A 24,937-nucleotide genomic window follows, 5' to 3' on the forward strand; every position below is an offset into this window, starting at 1 on the left:
TACTATAATTTTCATGCCATGTTTAGTACCGAAGAATTTAAGAAACAAGAAGGCAAAAGACATAAATTGACCCTTAAACTATACCCCAAAAGTCGATATCGCACTTAAACTTTGCTAGTGACCTATTACACACCTAATATATGAAAAAGTGATATTATTTACCCCTCCAGAGCTGAAAACCAGTCACATGGTGGGAAGTGTAACACATACTCTCGCCACATCAGCGCCACGCCAGCACCACGTCAGCGCCACCTTGGAAATTTCCTAAATTTTAATTTTATAGTCATTTCCTTTTCTTTATTCATTCGATTTTCTTTTTATTAATTATATTTACACTATTAATCCCTAATTAACCATTAAATTCTCCAATAATTATATTTTCTTCATCACCACCACCCCCATCTCACCGAAACCACCAATCCGCCACCATCGCCACTGTTGACACCCAATTTTGTCCCTCCTTTATTCTAATTTATTTCTTAGGGGCTTCTAAATTTATTGACGAGTTAAGTATTTTATTTTCACTACTATTTATACTACTATTAATATCATTATTAATCATAATTTATCATAATATATATATTATACCGATTAATAAATTAGAAGCCTAAGAAAGAATTAAGATCGAAGGAGAAAAGGCCACAATTTTCGGACGAAAAAAAAAAATGCCCAATACAAACACATTATTCATCAATTCAACCCCTACATTTCCGTACCCACCCAATTCGGACCAACATATTAAATTCAAACGACCCGATATCCACAATACCGATCCACCCAACTACCCGACCCGGCCCAACCTCTATAATTCCACCCCTAAGCTTAATGAAACAAACGAACCCTAATCTCTTTCTCTCTTTCCTCAACCCACTTCAGTCGTCCTCTCTCCTCTCTCCTCTTCATCCCCCTTCCATTTTCAGGCAAAACGCAGTCCCTCTTTCATCATCGCAGTCTTGTCTTCCACTATTTCCATACAAAAAACGACCCTATATCTGATTTGCCTACGTTTGCTCTGTCGTTGACAGAAAAGACCTTTCATTTTTTCGCTTAAAACACAATAGCTTCACAAAGAACAAAAAATCGGTCCATTTCGGGCAAACATACGAAGCAAATCACGTGAAAGGCTTTCAACGTTCGGATTGGCAAGGAGTTTTGACTCAATTTGAATTTTCGATTTCAAAAAATCCCGCTCGTTCGAGCCAAGCAAACCTAGTCTTTTCCACCTATATATATGTGACATATATCTTCGGAAAAAAGGGGTTCAACATTAAAGGTGGGGACGGACCGGGGGAACAGAAATTGAAAAAAAGGGGTTCCTTTCGATAGCCGTAGCATCACTCTAAAAATACCTTCAATATTGCTTTACTTTGATTTTACATTTGAGATTCGGGTTGTTTTAATCGGGTCGGGTTCATCGTGTTCAGACGTAGATTCGACGACGTCGACGCTCACTTCACCGCACTCCACAAAAGGTAATACCCGACCTTGTCCTTCCTTATTCTCTCCTCGTCGACATTAGTTAAGTGGTAGAAAAATCACGTTTTGGGTTCTGTGATCTGTTTGCGTAATGCACGTTGGGATTTTGGAGGAGTGTGTTTAAGTTGTTTCTTTTGGTTTAAATCCATTCGATTTCATACATGCTCAGTATCTGATCTTACTTGGTTGGTTTAGTTTAATACATGAATCAGTCCATTTAAGTCATAAGTCTCTATCAACATAGGAATTGAATGTCTCGGTTCACTGAATTAGTATATGAATGTATACCTGCTATGTATATAAGCGGTATATTATGGTATATCATGAAATATGTTCGTTGTATCGCTGTTGTTGACTGAACGCAGTTTACACTCTCCCTGTTCGACTAAAGCATGAATCAAACTTAGTCTATCATATTGTAATAGGTAACCGATAGAATCGGGATCTCGATATAGATCGTATTTTCATGTTAGGCTGTTGTGGTTATTCTCTTTCTCGCCGGTGAAGTTTAAGTTATTTTGGATTGAAGAGTTATTTGGGAAACCTACTAGTTTAACCTTTCTTGCTGCGAGCACCGTTTGTTTGTCATGAACCTGTCCAACCTGCGCCTGTCTGAGTATGCTATATCCATGTATCGAGTGTCTCATAATCTGCAATTATGTGTAATTGTTTGTTTCTGCTCATACGCATTAGCTATAAATTAGGGATTTAAGTATAGGGATCTAAATATAGTATAAAATGGATAAAACCTGGTCCAAGGGATGATGTTTTGCCTTAGTGAGCATGTTGCTAAACTTTGCCAAAAGATGCCTTGCTTATAGGGTTTATTTGCTTAAATGATCCTATTGTGCACATTTAAGAATCGAGGTCGCGCATGCTATGGATATCTTGATTTTGTTTCGTATATCACCGTCTTTGTCCTAAGCCATTTGGGCGTTGTCTCTTTTTCTTACACATGTCGTCGTTGTTTTTGGGAATTTGACTTAGAGAAACACGGTTTTAGCCGGCCGTTTAACAAAGAGTTGACCCTCTCGTTGGTCTAAAATCTGTGAATCGTTTTTCATAGTGTCTTCAATCTGTCGTTTGGTCGGAAATACATTGAGTTCCGTCAAATGGCATTTAGTGGGGTTTTACTTATGTTCGCACGTATTGTCTATACATATATGTGGTAGTTGAAAGACTCATACTCACGATCCTAATTGCTTTAGTTTATCTTTTCGTGTTTGACAATCAGATTGCCCCTCTAATATCGTTTTCCCTGTTTTTTTTTATTTCCTTTATTCACATTGTAAACTTGATGAGCACTAACTTGGAATTATTTGTTTGGCAGTATCTATTTTTTTTTTCTTCTTCTATAGTTTGTTAAGAATTAAATCCTCTGTCTACTCTTCCCCTTCTCCTCTTTGGATATGGTCTTGAAACCTGCGGTTTGAAGGTGCTGTTTTGTTCTTGCTTTGAATAGATTCAGGTCCAAAATGAGTCTGCTGGGTTCTAAACTATGTTCCTAGAGATCAAAGACATATAGCTTGAGTTGTTAAAACTGACCACGACTTTGGTGTGTCCCTTTAGTAATCCTGTAATCCAAGTTGTTGATTCACTATCAGGTTTTACTATATAAAGGCCTCGGAATATGTTTCTTTAAAGGGATATAAAATTTAAACTCAATTCTCCCTTTTGTTGGTCTCTCGTTTTCTTAAAAAGGAATGAAATTTCAATTTGTTGAGTTTCTTTGTTTTCTTTCCTCTAAACTTTTGTTAAGGCAGCGAGGTTGTATACTTCAAATATACGCAAGATATATACACAACTCGCTAATTTGTCTTGGTTTTATGTTCTACATGTTTAACCTTATTCATTGATTAGATACTAATCTTTTCCTTTCATTTTCTTTGCATGACCCCCGCACACGAGTCCGAGGGACTCGTTCCTCTTTCGCATTTGGTGTTGGGCTAAAGCCCAACATAATATTCTCAGTTCCCCTCCCTCCGTCCCCAACAAGAAAACAAATTTGGGCCAAAGCCCAATAGCAAAATAGATCACAGTTGAGCCTCAAGACAAATGGGCCTAACCATTCACTCTTTTTACTCTCTTCCTTATTTTTTATTGTGTATCTTATTTGCTTTGTATGACTAACATTTTATTGTGTCTTATTAGATTAGATGAACCTTAGCGAATTAGTGGATTTTAGTTAATAATGGGTAGTTAAGTTAAAGGGAAATTAATAATTAATACCACCATTTTCATTCTCTTCTATTTATGATTAAAACTATTTATAGTATTTACAATATTTGTTTTCACTAGAATTTATTATTATTATTATTATTATTATTTTTATTTTTTTTTATTTTTTTTTCTTCAAAATAGCATTATTACGTATGTTGAGCTAAGGAATCATGATTTGTTATTACTATCTTAAAAATTAAAATGTCATCCATATGCATAGATGAATTCAAATGTATTTTAAACATTTTAGATTAATCCGTTTATACATTTCTTTTAGCCAAACATAGCCAAATAGAGTTAATAAAAGAAAGAAACCCATGCCTTTTTCATCATATTAAAATAAGTCTAGGATTTTCTATATCACAACATTCATAATATAATTTTTAGTTCGCATTTGCTAAAACCTTCTCTTTTTAAAAAATTATTATTCATAAGTAAATTATTGTATTTTCTACAAGTATTATTTATATAGCATTATATTTTCCTTCAAAATCTTAATAACCTTTATAAATTTTATTTTAAAATAGTATTTAAAGACATCTTTTATGCAAGTTATTATTTTTGAAAATCCTATTTTTTAACAACATTTTATTACATTTTTCTTCTAACTTTAGCAATATTTGTAAGTTATTTTCATTTTTAAATATTATATTCTTTAATTAATTAACCTAAGTTTGGCCTAGATAACCGTAAGTTAACGGATCCTAAAGGATGCCTAACCCCTTCCCTTTAGGATAATATAGAACCCTTACCTAGAATGAAGATTAAGCGCACCATTAACGGAGGTTTAGTTAGACTTTACCTTAGTTAATAAAATAGGTGCCCTAATTCACCGTAAAATTAATTAGGTGGCGACTCCTTAAAATCAATTAATAGGAATCACCAATACGTCATACTCCTAATTTTGATCCCGGTTAAAATGGGGTATAACAATTACATAATACTGATGTAACAAAAATATTGTTGGATAAGTATGTACAAACAGCGAAAACCTACAATAATAAATATAGGAGGTAGGAAAATGCATAATAAACATACTTTAGAGTCTTCTTCACATACCATTTTCACTTACTTTTGTAACCAAAATGGAAGAAAAACACAAGAGAGGACAAATCTCTTTTTTTCGATGAGAGTTTGATTATAAGATATGTCAGAGATTGAATGATAAACATACTGTAGCTTCTTCGTACATCACCCTCCACAGTTTTTTTTTTTAATAACAAAAGGAACAAAAACTTTTCTCCACAAGGCACAACGAAATTAACCAGAATTCGTTCTTTTTCATTTCTGTAATTTTCTTTTGTTTTGCTTTTTCCTATTTCCAACTAACGAATTTTGATTAGTTTTCTGTACTGGCTTTTTCGATTTGAATAAACTCCCACCAACTAATTGGTATTTTTTATAAGCAAAAAAATTAACCGGAATCATATGAAGGAATTCTTAAAAAGGAAAAAATATCCTAAATTATGACTCAGTCAATATTTTATTGAGACAAAAACTTCACCCACCATTTGAAAATCTAGGAGGAAAGGGAGAAGTATGGGTATGCAAAATTCGGATGCATTGATTTATTAGTACCGGGTTATTGAATTGACGATTTTATAAATTTTTTATTTGTTGGACTATCGGTTCGTTTTTTAATTTTTAGATTTTAATTAATGGTTAAATTGATAACTTAATAAGGACATAATAAAATTATCTTTATCCCTAATTATATAAAAGTGGAAAACGTCAATTAAAACACGACCTAACAATACCTATAGAAAATAAATAATCCATATACTGCAACTGCACACATAATTCAACCTGTAACAAAAAGCCCAAATAAAAATCAATTAAACCCCCCCCCCCCCCCCCCCAAAACAAAAAAAAAAAAAAAGAGAGAGAAAATATCAAAAACTAACACGCTAAGCACATTAGTATTTCAATTGGTCGGAAGTCCAGGAAAATAAATGCTTCAAACACAATTCAAAAGCTTAATATATTCACAATTAAAATTAATAAAAAAGAAGAAGATAAAAATGCAGTAATATAATAAGAATTGGTATTATAACCTTAGTCTTTTTAAACTGAAAAGGCCTTAAGCACACATCAATAACTCTAATTCCATCTACAATGAAGAAAGTAGAAAGGAAGAACGAAAAATATATAGAACGGGAAAGGACGTGGATCCCTCCAGCGCTTTACATATATTAAGAAGGAAGAGAGAGATTATTAGAAGAATAATTAATTGGTAATAATGAGGGAAGAAATAAATAAGGTAATTATGTAAAAATTAATATGATAAGATTGCCGGAAAGGAGTGAGAGAGAAGAGGAAACAGAGGCAACTCTCTCTATTTTTCTCCTCCATTTATTTTCTTTCAAAACTCATACTAAAAAGCAACTTTTCATCCTTATCTTTTGTTGCTATCTAAATTAAGTATTTTTTCTTAATAATTGTATATTTCTAGTAGATGTAGAATATTTGATCGTCTTATATATCTTAATTGTTATTTTTTATTTATATTTTTTAATACGTATAAGATATATGTTTGTCTTACTTTTTTAAAAGTTTTAAGATATGATTGTTAGAAGCACTCTCAAAAGTTTTCAAATACTAATTGTTTCAAAAGTAGCACTTTTTAAGAAACACAAACCGTTAAAAGTTTTTTTTTAAAAATACTTTTTTGAGAAAAATTTTTAAAATGTTTAATTTCATGAACTTTGACCAAACAGGCTATAATCCTACCCAAAAGAATGAAATAACACTACCATAGTAAAGAAGGAAGGGAGAGGAGATGAAGGAAATAAATTTGGTAACTATGTAACGATTAATTTTGAGAAAAAGAAATGACCACAGAGGTGACTTTTGGACTTGGCATGCAACTGTTCGGAGAAAGAAATAAGGATAATTAAATGTAGGAAAAATCACTGGTAAAGGAAAAAAAGGGGGAAAATCTGAGAAAATTAGAAAATAGAATTCTTGGCCGGTGAGGTCGTTATTATACTGGGACTAAGTCTGGACATATAAATGAAAAATGGGTTCCTTCCAAAAAAATATATCTCCCTCCAAACAACGTGAATATGCAGGTGTAGGTGTAACTTCCTTTTCAAGAATAAAAAAACAAAAATCTCCAAAAAAACATATCCCTTTTTCCTCTTGTCCGTGTGATGTCCCTATCCTTTTTGTGATAAGATTTGTTATGAAAACTTGTCATTTTTGTGATGAGATGGCTTAATTCCATTAGTTCTCCTTTTCTTTTTTTCTTTTTTTTTACTTTTCTCCCTAAAAAGATAAAATAAAAATACTACACTAAAAAAATATTAATCAACTATTTTTAGACAAAAGAAAAAAATACAGGAAAATTTAAATACTAGACTAAGGAAAAATTCAAAAAGCAATTGATACTTTGGATAGAAAAAAAAATAACAAAAAAACAAAATCTTTTGAAAGGATTCTGGTTCTACAATACATTCTCCTATATAACAAGCCATAGTTGAGCAGCTTTAACTGCGTGTTTCATGGTCCCAATTTTGACATTTTATGTACTGAGGTAGGCTTTTTTATTTGTAAGGTGAGGTTTTTGACAGAGTTGCAACTTGTAAGGGATCCACTCTATAATTGCTTATTGAGTACTCAAGTAATTATTAAATTATTTGCTTTTGATTTAATATTTTTTAAAATCTTTGTTGAGCATTGAAAAAAATATTTTTAACAAATGCAACTGACATTATTAAATATATTTTTTAACAAATGGAAGGAACTATATTGAATTTATTTTAGTATCTGATAAGTAAATTAAAAAAAATGATTTGACATAGTTAAAATTTATCAGATTCATGAAAGTAATAGTATTTAAATTGTTAATAAATTTAGACTCATCCTAAAACTCAATAGGGCATCAACATATAGATAAATAGTTAAAGAAAAAAAGTAGGTTCAAGATGTGAAGGTACATATTGACTATAATTTTAAAGGGTAAGTAATAGATTGATGTATAAATTTAGGGCCAGGTTGTCCTATTTGCTATTGAAATTAAAAAAAAATATTTATTTTAAATTTTTAATATAGTTTAAGCTGGGAGCGATCATACCGATGCACCACCACCTGCAAGCCCTTCATAAATACACACGCCTTTGGATTGTGTTGACTCATCAGAAAGCTCGCGAAACGAGGCACGTGTTTGCATACCCAAGTATGTAGGGACGTATTGGACAACCTGTCAGAAGGTCGTGTATTTTATCATAATTATGGTTGTTAATGGCGTTTGATATAATTGTTACGTTTATGTAATTTATTTATTTTATTATCATGTAATTTTATGTTCTTTCTATCGGGCTTGCAGCAACCTTATTCAGTCACATGGGCTCCCGAGGCCGCGCGTCGCGTCAAGATATTTGAAGGGCGCAGTTCCCTATTTGTGGGATCTATCGAGTGGCACATGCTGCATCGCGTTCTTAGACAATGCAGAGGCGAAATATATTCCCCGGACCATATGCTATGATCGATCCTTCTCATTACAAACGTGACAAACTGTGATGGCAACAATGCGAGGTTCAACAAAATTTTGCACACAAGAGCTTTTGTAAACGGACAAAGGGTACCAAATGAGGAACCGAAGACCGGCATTATCGATAACATACCAGACGACGGCCATCACAAGACTTTGATGTAGAAACTGCGTATAATGTGGCCCAGAGTATACTAACACATATGCAGACAGCATGAGAGGCACCGTACGTACATTACATTCCATTAGATGTTTGATGTCTTATAGGTGTCTTAGACCACTATCAAATCTTGTTATTTATTTATTTTTTTTTTTTTTTTTAGGCTTTGTACATCAAGAATCGTAAAGCTGGCCCCCAAATAATGTCTGATTCAATCAATTTGGTAATGAAGTGAAGTAAGTAGCACGTATGTTTAGCCGCATTAGTACAAAATCCATGGCCGCCGCCTTCCGGGGACGATAAGCGAGTTTCGCTCCCACTATACCACCTAAGCAGAACATGTTGGAGTCAGCCATCATAGTGCCTGGCTGGCGAACGTCCTAATGTACCAAGATCCGGCGGCGTGGTGACGCCAATCGGCACGTACGTGTCGAGGTCCCGTGATCACCAGCTGGTTACGACGAAGAAGTTCGCTTTTGATCAAGATATGCCCAAATTTCAACGATGTCATGAATTACGACGATATCACCGAGAATAATGATTTGGTACCAGCCCATCGACGTTCGCTCCCGAGGTCCAATGCGTGGTAATCGTGTTTAGGCCTGAAGTATTCGCATCGTCTCCGAGCCTATTAGCTCTCAGCTTATGCCCGGTCAGCTTGGTGTTCGACAGCAAATTTTATGGGATTTAATCGTGTGTCTTTACCCGCATTCACCGGGATGTATTTTTACTAGTAGAGTGACCGTAGTTTCCATCGACGTGTTATTCTAGGCCACTGTAAAGGCTTGTATCTTGTTTAATTTTATTAATGTAATGGCTACCTATGTGTATATATTATTTATTTTGCATAATTCTCATGTAATTTTGATCTTCGTGACTGCCACACATTCTGCCGACTTACGTACATTAGAGCCACAGTTAGTCTTTAATTCAAAGTATTTACCGATTTGTGGTTGTTATGCGTGCTTTGCTCTCGTTGTTTTGGTTGTTTGTGTTGGTATATATGGTTTTGGAGGAAGTCCATTACGGTGGGGAGATGTCAGTCTGATTTTATGTAGACAATCAAAGTAATTGTCAAGAAAATTTTATCCGACTTAATCCAATCATACAAAATAACTTCTATTTTATTTTTATGGCATTTGGCTGTGGATGCTAGTGTGATACAAGAGGAGGTTCTACCAACGTAGATCAAAACGAAGAGCGGGCAGAACCTTAAATGGGTACGGGGGGAAAAAGGACACCGTAAACATTAAATTTTTATGAATTGTTGAATTTATCACAAATCTCATACTATGTAATCTTTGGGAATATATCGTGTTGAATAAAGGTTAGATTTGAATACTTTCCAACGTTTTACAATAAATAAAGGTTAAATTTGAAATTGCTTTATGAACATTTTACAAGAAAAACAACTGCATTCTCACGTTACGATAACATGGCATTTAAAGACCTTACGGCAAAGTGAACGTTTACGTGCATATAACAATTTTCATGCACGCTTAATGCAACCGCCAATGTTTTGCAACAAACGAATCGTCGCATCAAAACATTTTGTTGCAAAAAAGTTGGCCTCGCCAACTTTGTTTCAAGAATCCGCTTTTGTTGCAAAACATTGGTCTCGCCTACGTTTGTAACACCATTTTATTGAACTTGGCCGCCAACGCAAGAATAATTGATTCTTGGAAATTTTTTTACGCTGTAGTAATCCTCGTACTGCCAAATCACGATGCAAATTTCGGTAAAAGCAAAATAGACAAGTAATAACAAAACGAATTGCCGCAAAGAAACATTTTGCTGTAAAAATGCTATGTGCCAACGTTTGGTAACAAAACGAATTGTTGCAAAACGTTGGCACCATTTCTCTGTTTCAAGAATTCGCTTTGTTGCAAAACGTTGTCCGCCTACGTTTTGTAACAATTCATTTTATCAACTCGACCGGCTAACGCAAAGAATAATTGATTCTTGAAATTTTTTTACGCGCAGAATCCCGTTAGCCACAATCACGCATTAAATTGCCAAAGCAAATAGTATTGGCAATTTGTAAAATTTTTTATTGTTAAGGCGTTGTGATTTACGCAGAATAACCGCTATGTACTCAAATCAAGCATGCATTCATGCAAAATCAAACAAGAATATATTTTTTCTCGACATAAGCATTATCACACCAAAGGTCCGTGAATCATTTGTTTTATATACCACTTTCGCATTCACCAATAATTTTTACTTGCATTTCTCTCTCGTTCTCCACTTCTTCCTGCATTCTCCACTTTTCTTAAACATTTGTATTCGTTGAAAATAATATGGTGGAAAATTATGTAAGAGTTAACTTATATGGGGTGGTGAAGTTGGGTACGAAGTATTTAAGCGAGATATAACCGTCGGTGGCGGAAGCCGTACAAAGCTCTCCAATTTCCTCAAATACGATCGTCTACAACGTGTTTAAGCAAATGGCCATAATCGATCCTAACCTTTGGTTAATACCGGGACGATATCCAACATCAATTACGGCTGTGGATTTTACATTACGAGGAAACTCTTATTTTCCACTATTGACTCCTTATCGTTATTTTTCAAGTCCTCGCTATATTTAGCAATCATATCATCAAAAGATAGCGACACTGGGCATGTACGCAATCGAAGAACGCTCACTAATATTGAAGCACCCACCGATGATGAGTTTGATATTCTGGATACTACGATCTTCCCCGCTGGCGAATATGGCTTCAAAGCAGGGTTACAACAAACAATGATAGGAGTTGGTAACCAATCACATAACTTTCGGTCAGACTATGTAGCCGTGATATTCCCCGGACCGAGTAGTGCCTCCGTATTCAAGTGAATTAGGTGGCGGGAGTATAGTTTGATATCGCCCTTACTCAAGTAGAGTCATTTACGTAAAGGTAAATATAACGATGTTTTTTCGCTAAACTAGAGACTTCTAACTAGTTGTTTCTAGATTTGAACCCTTGAATTTTTCTATGTTTGTGTGTAACGATTTTGAAGAAAATCCCGTATTAACTCACCACACAAATCATAGCAATAATGACGTAGCTAATGATCACTCCCAACAGTCGATATGATATCCCATTAGACTGTTACGTAAATGATTTCCACATCACTCATCCGATGACGACGTATTCTTACGAAGACATTATCGTCGTTGACGGTAACGTTAGCTACCATTCTAATGCGATTCCGTATTTGATAAATACGTGAAGGCCCGATGATTTTGCTTTCATGAGAGATGACGGTCCAAGCTCGATTCGCATCGTGGATTGTAAAAACCCGAATTTATCGATCGTGTTAAGATGGTGGCGATGAATATTCTTTATTTATTGGCCCATTTTTACGGGTTGATAATTTTCCTGTATTATAAATTAGTATGTTATTTCGCAACGTATGAAACGAAGCGCAATGAAAGACAATATTGTCCGAAAGAAAAGAAAGAGTTCATTTGTGATCACTCCAAAGGTAATTCCGAGGGTTATTTGCAAAGTTTATACGGTCGATGAGTGGATGATCCGTTTTAGAGAAATTTCAAGTGGTATGTGGAAGAGAAGCTAAAGCGGATCTCCACTACGCTGATGTCTTCACGGATGATTACGTAAAGGATCATTTCAATTTGAACGATCACTAATTGCTACTACGTTGATACCATATATTATGGTCGATCCATATCGCATTAAGTCGATTCAGAAAAAAATAAAAGGATTGCATTTGTTTACTCCTAATTATAGAAAAGCACAAAAGGGGCGTAAGAAAGCTATTGAAATGGTATTTGGTGATTTTGAAACCTCTTTCAAGACATTGCCCGATACATGGTCGCCTTAAAATATTTCAATCCTGGGACCGTTGTCGAGTGGGAGCACGAATCAACTACAATGCAAAGATGAACACATCTTCAAGTTTCTTTTACGGGCTTATAAACCAAGCATCGATGGATTCAAAAGTTGCAGTAGCACAATTATCTCATAGACGATCTATCCGTACTTAGATGATGAGATGAAAAAATCAATTCTCGTTGGAATTGATGCGAACAATAACATTTTCCACTTGCATATGCTATTGTTGCACGTGAGAGCTTGAGCCTTGGACGTGGTTCCTTTATGTTATTGTGGAGACATATTGTTCGCAGAGACAAGGAATTGGACTTATTTCTCGACCGTCATCGTGCATCTTGCAAATGTGTCCAAACACATGATTGGTTACAACCACCATCCACACACCATAGGTTTTGCGTTCTGAAGATTTGAAAAACAACTTCAAAAAAGTTCTCAACAGACCTTGAGAACCTAATGGTCATTGGTTGGCGAGCTATGAAGAAGAAATATAAATGAGATGGAACAAATCAAAACAATGTCACCTCCAGCCAGATCTGTGGTTAAAATCTCTTCCGGAGGAGAATGGATATCGTAAGGACAACGGTGTCATAGGTGGGGGCTATGACAACTAATGTCTCCGAGTCTTACAACGGTTTATCAAGAAAGCTCGTGGGTACTTAGCCCATATTTGCCATGGTCCGTTATACGTTTAAAAATTTTATTGATCGGTTTGTTGAGAGAAGCACCCTTGCCGATTCGTTAGATTGTGGATAAAAGTTTTAGTCACAATGCTGAAAAGAAGTTTGATGAATACCGGGAGAGGTCCCTAAAGATACCGATGCACAGAATACAATGCAACCTGGCGAAAGGCTGGGGATTTCGGCTTGCACACGATGTTAGTGGCGGAAATATCCATAAAGTCTCTGCTTTAAGGGAAAAAGTGTTCGTGGGGGAGAAACTACCATATGCCATGTTCACATGCAATTAAATTAGTGATATCATGAATTCAACCAAAGGAACATGTTAGCAAGACTACGCGCCGTGTGTTTTACAAAGAAACGATAAAGGAAAATTTTTCACCGATTGGGTGATGAAAGATATTGGCCACCTTCTCCCTTCCGCTAATTAAAACACCGAATACGAGCGAATCCGAACGCGGACTAACCAAGGAGGAATGAAATGGATATAGGCCCTGCCGTACGATCGTAAAGTTAGAAGTACGTGCAAGCAAAATGCGCCACAATGTTAATCGCCGCCATCAATCGGTAAAATTGTTGCTTGTTAGTTTTTATGTTTTTTCTTAACTTGTACGATCGTTGTTTCGCATATGTAATCTTAGAATATATAACATGTCTTGTGCCGTTTAATAGTTATCATGTAATTTAACATTTATTACTTAGTTAATGTGACGTTTATTTAACTTATATTTTATTTTTATTTGTTATATATATAACACATATTTAATTATTATATGTGTTAAAATATTTATTGGAGTTATTCACTAAAATTAACTATATGCTTTAAAAATTAAAAAAAACAATAAAAATTTTTTATTAAGAACATAGCCGAATATGATTTAAATAGAGGTAACGTCAAACAAAACCCTAAACCGTGCGGGAAAAAAAATATTTTAGTAAAACGTGGAGGGATCCACGTTTTACTAAAATATATTTTTTTTTTTTTCAAGTTCAACATCTCGACAATTATAAAGGTTGTATAACGGATCACCACGTTATACCTTTTGTATGTAAAATTTTCTTGCCGCCCCCCTTTTAGCTTATACCGCGTATTTTTATACGCACGGGCCTCAGGACCCAAGTCAATGTATCGTATTAAATGGAACATAATAGAATCAGTATACTGTATGACTTGCAACGATAACTAGAAAATAGACAACAAAGAAAGTAAGAGTGAATGGATCATGAACTGAGTACAGCTTTATCTTCGTCTTTAGTCTTGCCAGATGTCTCCTTGTCCCACTCTAATAGAACTACCAAAATACCAATAAAGGCCAAATAACAACTAAGAATAAACTACAGTCTACGATACATCGGATAATGATACAACTCAAGTTAAAAGATAAGAAAGTAACCAGCAGAGTGAGTATGAATTATGAACCATTTAACTAGGAAAAAGATAAGATATTGCATATTTACAACAACACTATCTACATCTATAAACAACTCATATTCTTCCTACCAATAATACAATTTTCTACTATTATACTAATATACAAATTTTACAATCACAATTACGAAGGTTTGGAGTTCATTTTAAAAAAAAACAATTCCAGCAAAAAGAAAAACGCACCACCTCAATAAATCTTTAAAACTAAGGGTGTTTTTGTGGTTTTGGTATGAGGAAAAGAATTTATGAAAAATAGTTTCCCGAAATATGAGTTTTTTTTCTCACTTAGCTTCTCGTAATCAGAAAAAGGCCTAAAATACCGTTAAACTATTAGAATTGCTGTAAAAATACCTCATCCACCTTTCGCCGTCCACCTTTGGAGTCTAATATGCCCTTATTTCTAATAGCTCCATCTCATTAAATACGTGACATCATTTAATTAACTAAACTCATTAAATTTAATCTAAATTGACCGGATCCCAACCCACCAACTTGACCCGCCCCAAATTAAATCCCCCATTTTCTCACTTAGCTTCTTGTAATTAATGCATAAGTAAAAAAATATTATTCAAACATTTGTATGGGATCTAAGAAAACTCTATGAAAGGGTAAAGGCTGGGGATGGAGGGGTTATGGGGTGAAAGTTCATGTAAAATAATGAGCTAATGCCAGCCAGCTATTCAACTTGTTCTTACTATCCCCATTAGAGAAACAATTTACTTAATCACAGGGCTTGTTTTTATTAAAAAATATATATATATATTCCAAGCGTTTCAACATTTCAACCAACCAGAAAAATTTAAAATATTTTTGCCCATACAAAAGACGACCAACTTTTAATTATTACTCATCTTTTCTACAACCCTAATGAAGTTACTTAGACCATGTAAGATTAATTTTAAGAATGGCAACATAAACCTAATGATAAACACCAGAGAGACAATGAATCATTTCTTCCCGCTAATTTAAATCACGAGTTAGAGATCTAAATACTCTCTCCGTTCCAATTTAAATATCTTACTTTATTTTTTATAGAGTGCCTAAACATCTTACATATAACACATTTTAAACATCTCACATGACAAGTATAAATTCATAAAATTAAAAAAAAAAAATTAATACATTACCCACATTTAAGTTAGGACCACGTGCTAATTTAAATCACGAGTTAGAGATCTAAATACTCTCTCCGTTCCAATTTAAATGTCTTACTTTATTTTTTATAGAGTGCCTAAACATCTTATATAACAAATTTTAAACATCTCACACGACAAGTATAAATCCATAAAATTTAATTAAAAAAATTAATACATTACCCACATTTAAGTAAAGACCACGTGATTCAAAAATCTCCTTTTATTTTTTAAACAAATAAAACATTTAAATTGGGACGGAAGGATTAATTATGTTAAACTTATGGGATCCAGGTGGATTCGAACCACCGTCCTCTCAATTGCTGATTAGCATTGAGCGCTCCCCCAAAGGCCGAGCTCTTGGATCCATCAAAACCAAACAATGGGTCCATTACAACAATATAAGTAGGCGTTTGGCCATTAAAACCAAAAACTTCTCACTTTTTTTGAAATTTTGAGATAAGAGTGGAAATTGTATTTGACCATAATTTGGAGTCAGAGTTGGAATTATATTTAATCATAATTTTTGCAAATAATATTTTTTATCAAAATGCAATTGATTGTGAAAAAGGTGAAACTAATTTTTTTTCAAATGTATTGATGGGTTGGGATCCAATCAAATAAAACTCTTGGGATCCGGTCAAATACAACTCTTTATTTTCAAATTCCAAATGCAACTTGAAATTTTCAAGATCAAACACTAATTTTTAAAAAAAAAAAAACAAATATACTCCAAAACAAGTGAATAATTCTTGTGGCCAAACAGGTCCTAAATGCATCTTTTTTTTTTCAGAAATCTACAATAAGCCGCAATCCAATTTTTGTGAAAAAATAGTTAAGAGTAATGATATCTGTTACTCATCTTTTTCAAAATTATTCTCTACTTTCTTAAACAAAGTGGCTATGTTTCAAAATTAGGCATGCTTGTGTGCTTCTAACAACTTTTTTAACCTTCTACTTTACTTTTAATACTATGCACGTAAGCTACAAAAATAAATAGACAAATTCAAGTAGAAAAAATTTTCGGTTTAAATTAGCATGGTGCAGAAAATCCACAACGACTTCTAGTATGTGCCGCAATAAATTATTACTGAAAAAGGCAGCGAAAAAGGCAAGCATCCTCTCATAAACGAGATAGATAGATTAGACACTACACCAATCCTACGCTTAGTTCTCAAAATATTTGGAAAATATAATCTTGGCAAGTGAAAACATAATTTTGTTCCCAGGATGATTTTTAATATCACAATTAATTGCCAAATGTAAGTGTGAAAAGAGGGAGAACAGGACTCTTTGGGGAGAAAAGAGACTACAGGACTCTTTAATTTTATCTTACTAAAAATCTAAACAAAACAACGAAAAAGAAAAGGTAACATTAAACTACCTCATCAGACAAAATATAACAACAATCTCCTCTCGCGAATAACGCATCAGTAACAAATTTAGGCCTTTCAAAACCATGGATGATTGAACATCATATCACTTCCCTTACATGCTATATCTAGATAATATGAGCTTTCCACCAGGCAGTAGAATAACTCTGTAAATACAACACAACGAAAACATGGTGGCAATATATCCGATTAATAATTAGCATATGGCAATACACATTACCTCAATAGATGACCAAGTTACCCATGTACCAGAGAAGACAAAATTTCCTTGAAATAATCTTTCAGTCGAGGTACACACTTCCACAACCTAGTAAGATTAGCACAAGACAAGATAGCAGATATTCTCATTATAAACGTGTAACATCTCGATTAGGCGCAATGAGAATGAACCCGCATCCACCGCCTAGAAAGTTGCCATATTCAATTCCATACCAAGATGACAAAATAAGAACAAAGACGTTAATATGAAACATGAGATAGACCCCCCTTGCAGCTTTCTTCTGAACACAGCAACAGCGGGAATGCAGTTGTACTCAACAGTTATAATAATGTTGAATGCCAAGTACAGCTTCATCCCTACCATTGCTGTGTTAAAGGTCATACTACTTCAGCTACGCAGCAAACAATCTGGACCAACTTCAACGACTCAGCCAGCAACACTTGATGGTTTTGAAAAGACAGATACTTCATTTCATTCAATTTCAGATCAACAGCTATTCCGATCCATCCAAATAGAGCAAAAACAGCTGAAATTTGGTTTACTGCTCCATGTATATTCCAAGTCAAGAATGACAGCAAACAAGAAACTCCAAGGAAAGAATGATAGCAAACAGGGAACAGAAATACTATTAACCTCTGATCAATTCAGCAGCAAAGCTTCTCCATTCACAGTACAACACAGCAGCAATTTCAGCATCCAAGTTGGACGATAATTTCAGCCGAGGCCAAAGCTTATACTCTTCAGCATGTGAGATAATCATCACACAACCGGTGGAGGAGAATCTCGAACAACTCTAAATTTCAAAAGATAAAATCTGCAAGTACATGTTCACCCCTCCAAGACTACAAAATACAACTCTTGGTTGAAATCCGCCACTAAATTACAACAAGAGGAAACTACAATGATTGTCCTACAACCTCTTAACAATCAATACCAGTTTTTGAGATTCTCACAATGATAATAAATACTATGAGGACATTCAATCATTTGTACAAACATCAAAGTCCAAAACATACACATTCAAGTGGGCTTGCAAAGTAAATAGTATTGCTGATGATATTCATTGGATGAATAGTGAGGTTAGCAATCAATAATCTAACGAGAACAAACTACTACGTAGGTTTTGGCATTGAAATGGATGATTTGTGAGGTTAGCCGTGGGTAGCTCATGTAGTTAGACATCTAAAATCTTTTAAGAATGACCAAATTAGGAAGCATAATCTAAATGGATTTTTAGATTCAAAAATTTGGAAAACTAGTTGCTCAAAAACATAGTTAAGCTTTGTTTGTCCTATAAATTGATAGTTAAAAACATGATATTTCAACAAAGTAGTTCTGGATTGTTCAATCGACCTTAAAATAACTCCATTATCTTGCACAATCCCTTTCATCATGAAATTAAGCTGATAAGCAAACCATTAGCTGATCCAAATAACTCAAATGAAAACTTAGACAAGTACATTAACACTGCCATCTTTATTTAAGGGCACTGAAATTCTATGGACTACTATTTCAAGACAGTTCCGTTTGCGCGATCATTTTGTTTAATAGAACATTAAAAAATTTATGGACAACTATTTCAAGACATTTTAATTAGCTCAATCATTGTTTAATAGAACATTAAAAGACTTGTGGAAAACTATTTCAAGACAGTTTATTTAGCGCGATCATTGTTTAATAGAACATTAAAAAAATTATGGACTACTATTTGCAAAGACCATATGCTATGTGCAAGTTAACGGTAAATATTAGTGAAAGGAATTCATTTTTGTACCTTTGGTTGGAGAGCTGGAGCAGAATAATCCTAACCTGTGCATTGTTGTTGCTGTTTGATGCCAACATAAATTGTTGTTGTTTAACTTTGCAGATAAACAAAACCATCATTCGAAATTCGCATAACCACCATATTCGATGCGACAAGATCTTGCAAACGATTCCAGGGAAAAAGAAAGGGAAGCCCAAGACAAGACACACAGAGAGGAGAGCCGGGCAAAAAACCCCGTACCATCTCCCCTCCAAACACAAAAATCGAAACTTTATTAGGTATTTTGACCTGCCATGCGAGCGCACCCATCATGGCAAAGGTCGGCAAACAATAACAAAAAATAACAACCTCACATATCCTCTCTTTTCTCTCTAGCCACATCATTAACTCTTATATATATGCATGCACATCAGGAAAACTAATGCACATACTAGTAATTAAGCTGATATATAACTGACAACAAATTAAACTATGATAACCTTATCTCACAACCTCACTCTTGCTGATTACCAATCTAGCATAATTTTGAGGACCAGCAGTATCCACTTGCAATCAATCTCTTCAAATATATGGTAAGATCACCCACATAAAATGACGATCACCTGCAGCATCCAGAAATACCAAAATTACATGTCAATAAATAAAAGTTTGTCCAAAACTGTACATATAAACACATATATAAGAAAGAATATTGGCTCACCGACAAAACTCTAACAGCGAACAACGAAACAAAGGTCAAAACCTTGTTTAAAGCTCTCAATCTCGTACCAAACCCATCAGATCTGACCGTTACCGACAGCTTGCCCATAGGAGATGCAACTCAAAACGATAGATCTGATTGAAAGGTTGACTCAATAAAATTAGTAGAATAAGACTCTCCTTCCTTCTATCTTGTTTGATCATGAATATACGTTCTAACCGCCGTTTAGATCGTAAACAAAACAGTCAGAACGCACATTCAAAAGCAAACAAACTGTCCAGAAAACTGATATCTGACACAACTCGAAACTATACTCAAACTGTAGATCGGCGAACGATCTATACACATCTAAATACCAATCCATTAGCAGAAAAATGATTGTGAACAGATCTGAAAAGAGAAGAGATGGTGAAAAAGGAAGAGGTTGAAAATGGAGTGCAAGTTGATCAAGAAATGATGCGTCATTTTATAACGCGGGTTAGGATGATTGGACGGTTTGGATTGAATGATATGGGAGATGATTTAACGGTGGAGATGTGTTGACTGTGGAGTAGGGCTAAAGGCTGGCGATGAGTAGGTTACGGAAATATCTAGATGGCTATTGTTGAATATTAATATAGGAAGGAAGGTTGTCAATTGTTGGTTTTTGACTAGGATAGCTAATACTTTTAACGTGTTACAACATGCTTCACGCTTATCGTTACAAAACAAAAACAAAAAAAAACAAAAATTAATTTAAAGCTGTAAATAATTTATTTATTTATAAATTTATACTAATTTTAAAAATATGTACATTCAAAATAAAACACTATTCAAAGCTTTTTTTATTTAACAGATTGATCAAAATTTATTGACTTGACGAATTTAAATCTGCACGATATAATGCTCATTTAATTATGAAGTGTCCTCTATCAAAAGGAAAAAACTAAAAAAATCCTATTTCTCTGGGTTTAGTATATTTAAATTAACACTGCGTGATGCCTATTCAATTGTGAAGTGCCCTTTATCAAATTCATTACTCAAAATTTGACTTTCATAATCTTTAATAAATAATGAAAGTATTTCATCTATATCATAATATACCTTGAAGATAATCGACGTCTATAATTAAATCTTCAAACAACTTTGTTTAAGGGTGCAAACAATTCCTACTTTTCTTTGGATCTTTATATGTCCTCTTCTCAATGTAGCTTTTAAAATGTTTTTATTAATTTCATTTTGTGCATTTTTCCTTATATAGGTCCTTAGTTTTTATAATACTTTGTGTATTATGCTAATCTTTACAAACGTGTTACAACATGCTTTTTCTTAATAATTCGTCTTTATATCTAATCAAACTATTTATAATTAATACTATTAGACAAAGTCAAAATCAACCATTAATAGACGTGGAATTGAATCTTACTTGTTTTAGGGTACAATTCCTAGTTCTTGTAATTGTAAAGTTGTTTGTGCAACACAAGTAAGTTTGTTTAGCATAAATTTCTGGAAAATATTATAAGAGTTAATCATGTTTTCTTCAAAGGGCGAAATGGAATATAGATCATGGTGGTTTGATAAATTCTTTACTTAGAATTGTGATATGTGATAGCCCACTCGTAACAAAGTAATGTAGACACTAGCAGCAATGGCACAACAGTTACAGTATTTAACATGTTGCTTGATGGAGTATGGGTATCACATATGTTGCTTCGTTGCTTGATCCACTTGAAAATAATTTATACTCATTTCATCTCTAACAATGTTGTTTAGCAATAGACCGCTTGGAATGGAACACGTAATGAAAAAATTGATTGGCACTAAATATTAAGCTAAAATATTTTATATGACTTATAAAACATAATCGGCTAATGTCAAATGAGCTTAAATTCAACATGAAAATAATTGAATCGCCAAAGAGTGAACGATTGTGATGGAGAATTCGAGGACTCTGCACATAGTATTAGGAGTTGTCCACTGTTGAAGTAGATATGGAACATGTTCATTTTGCAAAATGGATGATACTTTTAATAAGAAACCAATGGTTGAATGGTTTGATGATATCATAAATAACTCTCGGCGAGCCTTTTTTAATGTTACACTTCTATTTTCGACTATGTGGATACATGAAAGAGTGAAATAAAATTTTGATTGAGAATAACATTTTACTTAACTTATATGCAAGCAAATTAGAGATTATGCTAAGAAAATGAATGGCGTATTTTCTTCGATAATATATCTGAAAATGCTAAACTAATTGTGGTTGCGTCCTTGTATAGGAGGGATTAAGCTTAATATCGATGATAATACAAAGAATCAAGTTTTAGAGATGATACTTTTGGAGAGATCTTTAGGGATGACCAAGAAAAATGGTTGCTGGGATATTTTGGTAAGTAGACGGCTACATCAAGTCTTATTGCGGAAATATAGAGCATTAACAAGATCTCAAATTTGCAAAAGAAATTGGGTACCAAGAATGAGAAATGGCAACAGACTACTTATGGTTGTCAAACTTATTTTAGAGGTGGTATATAATCCTCATTTGAGGGAGACAAACAAATGCGTAAATTTTCTGATTAACGGAAGGCACAAGTATGTAGAAGATTTTCTAACGACTATGAAGTTTATTCTTCTGGCTGACTTATGCCATGTTCTCTGTGAAGAATATTAAAAAAATATTTAATTTTTCCAATGTAAAAAAAAAAAACACAAAATTACCAGATAAAAATAAAAAAGGAGCCGATAAGATATATTTTTATTCCACCACATTTAGCAACCAGCCGTCTTAGCTCAGTGGTAGAGCGCGTGGCTTTTAACCACGTGGTCGTGGGTTCGATCCCCACAGACGGCGAATGACATTGAGTTTTTTAAAAAACAATTTTTCCTGTATATTTCTATTGCAATTCTTACCTGGTTTTCGCCCATGCTCCTTTAACTTTTGCTAAATGCTCCAATAATTCTCAAGTCATCCAAAACTTGACCGGATACTTTGACTGTACCAATTAACTTCCCATCCATAGCTCTCAACTTTCTTGGAAATTTTTATTTGTCGTGTTTTGCCAAATTTATAATTTGAATCCGACATTATAGTTGTTTAAATGTTGAGCTTCAAAAGTGCTTTGAATGTGTAGAGAAGTTTCCACGATTTTTTTTCCTTTCTATTAAATAATAGTCCTAACAAGTTCCTTGAAATTTCATCGTTTTGGTCAGTGGACTATACTTTGGAGTCTCGGATGAAACTGATCAACATAATAAAATAGACAATTTTATAAAGTAAGAGTAAAAATAAATAGGACTATCTTGCATGAGAGTTAATATATTAGAATAATCAATATCATCATTATATACAGTACTTGAGCAATTGCAACGAATTCTTCAGCACATGGCTGGATACACTTTGCATTTAGCCACTCCAAGGAATCCTTCAGACGGGTTTATGACTATATATGTTGACTAATCACTAAACTCAAGCTTATAATTAAAAGCTTCCACTTTTGCTTTAGCCTTCCAGTTCCAGTATTTCAAATTTATTGGTCCTATAAATTTAACTTACTAGTCCAGCGAATTCGAATCCGTGTTGAATAATTGTAGGAGTTTTCTACTTTGAGACGTACAAAGGGAAGAGATTGATATTTTATTTATTTGAAAAATGCATTCAATACTTAAAATGAGATATATCTTGATGGAATATGTTATGAGATGACTTTATTTTAGATTCGGAAAAGGCTCAAATATGCCATTAGGAAAATGTTTTTTATCCCTTTCGTCGATAGTTTGACTCGTTTGTGCCGTCGGTATAGAAAATGGGCTCGTTTATCTTGGTATAGAAATGACTCATTTATCTTAGCTCATCAATCTTTGACTTATTTATGCCATCAGTTACCAAAATGACTCATTCGTATGCCATTTTTCATTAACGCCGTTTTATAATACCAGGTATGACACCGTGTGCTCCAATTAGGTCTACGTCGTTTAATTAAACCAGCCCAATTTTAAATACCAAATTAATAAAAAACCCGATACATACACCTTACTCACCCACAACCATAATCTAGTTGAAGGCCACATGTCATATATGGTATTGTAAAACCAATTTTAATGAAATATGGCATCGATGAGTCATTTTGATAATAGGCGATGGCGTAAATAGTGTTATTGATGAGTGGCGTAAATAGTACCATTTTACATAGTTCGATGGCGTAAATGAGCCATTTCACTATAGTTTGATGGCGATAAATGGTACAAAACTATTGATGAGTGGCATAAATGAGCCATTTCTGATAGTTGGATGGCATATTTGAGCCTTTTCCGTTTTAGATTTACCAGGAGATATATGTGCAGATTGAAGTGATAAGTTCACAAATAATAGAATAAATTGTGTATGGTATTGAAATAATCGCATTCTCATATCACTTCGAAAGAGCCCAATACTTCATCGTATTCTCCTCAGTCCTCCCTTCAATCTTTTTTGCTATATTATGTCAAATGCACTCTAGTTATTAGCTACTATACCGATTTTTGTTATTTAATTTCGTTTTGATGGCTTGGAAATGCAACTCATATATTCTACCCTTCTGTCTTTTAAACTGAACTTTAATACAAGTATTCTAGTTAAACAAAACAAGAAAAGGTATCAATCGTCGTGATTAACGACGATGCATGTGAACACATTCAAACACGAATATTCTCTAGTTTGGGACTATCGTGATTAACGATGTCAAGTATTTCTAAGAAACCAATATTATATTCTCGTTTGCTGTTTGGGACGTGGCAGCTTTAAGAGCTATTCTTTTGTCTAAAGTTTTTATGCACCTAGTACTTTATACATGCTTTCATGTATGAAATATAATTATAATACATAGCAGAACAGTTAAGCTTAAATATACAAAGTAATACGATGGAGCTACTATCAAGTGAAAACATAGTTAACTAACAGAAGGTCTGACCAAGTTTTTAAAATTAACTTATTTTGAAAAGTGCTTTTAAGCTTTTGTTGGTGATAAGTAGTTTTTGTTTGATCAATTAATTTAAAAAATAATTAGTGTCTGATCAAGCTTTTAAACAGTGTTTCTAAATATATTTTCTCAAAAGTGTTTTTTAGGAAAAAATATTTTTTTAAAACACGAAAAAAAGTTTGATGATACTATAAAATTTATTTTCTTCCAAAAATTAGGTCAAACACCCACTTTTTAAAAATAAACACTTTTTGGAGAAAATAAACACTTTTGATCTCCTAAAACTTGGTCAAACAGGCTATAAAAAAATTAGGAGATTACCAATTAATGTTGTATAAAAAATTTAATCTATTATGGTTTAAGTGACCTAATGGTGTAAAACTTTTGTCCCTTGAGGATGCACAAAACTTTTTTCCCTTGTGGATGCATAAAACTTAAAAAAAACTGATAGTACTGTACTTGTATTAAGAAATTTATTGCACAAATCTTTTACAA

The 24,937-nt window shown here is 33.7% G+C and overlaps 1 long non-coding RNA gene and 1 other non-coding gene across 2 annotated transcripts; one reads left to right on the plus strand and one right to left on the minus strand.

Moving 5' to 3' along the window:
* Positions 1–16,994: 16,994 nt before the first annotated feature.
* On the minus strand, positions 16,995–17,773 carry LOC132040058 (uncharacterized). Its single transcript, XR_009410553.1, has 2 exons — positions 17,677–17,773; positions 16,995–17,584 (listed from the first exon to the last, which is right to left on the minus strand). It is a non-coding gene; the product is annotated as an uncharacterized LOC132040058 (long non-coding RNA).
* A 4,493-nt stretch (positions 17,774–22,266) lies between these two features.
* On the plus strand, positions 22,267–22,338 carry TRNAK-UUU (transfer RNA lysine (anticodon UUU)). Its single transcript has one exon. It is a non-coding gene; the product is annotated as a tRNA-Lys (tRNA).
* Positions 22,339–24,937: the final 2,599 nt, after the last annotated feature.

The sequence above is a fragment of the Lycium ferocissimum genome, chromosome 12, assembly GCF_029784015.1.
Source record: "Lycium ferocissimum isolate CSIRO_LF1 chromosome 12, AGI_CSIRO_Lferr_CH_V1, whole genome shotgun sequence".
In the NCBI taxonomy this organism is placed as follows: domain Eukaryota; kingdom Viridiplantae; phylum Streptophyta; class Magnoliopsida; order Solanales; family Solanaceae; genus Lycium; species Lycium ferocissimum.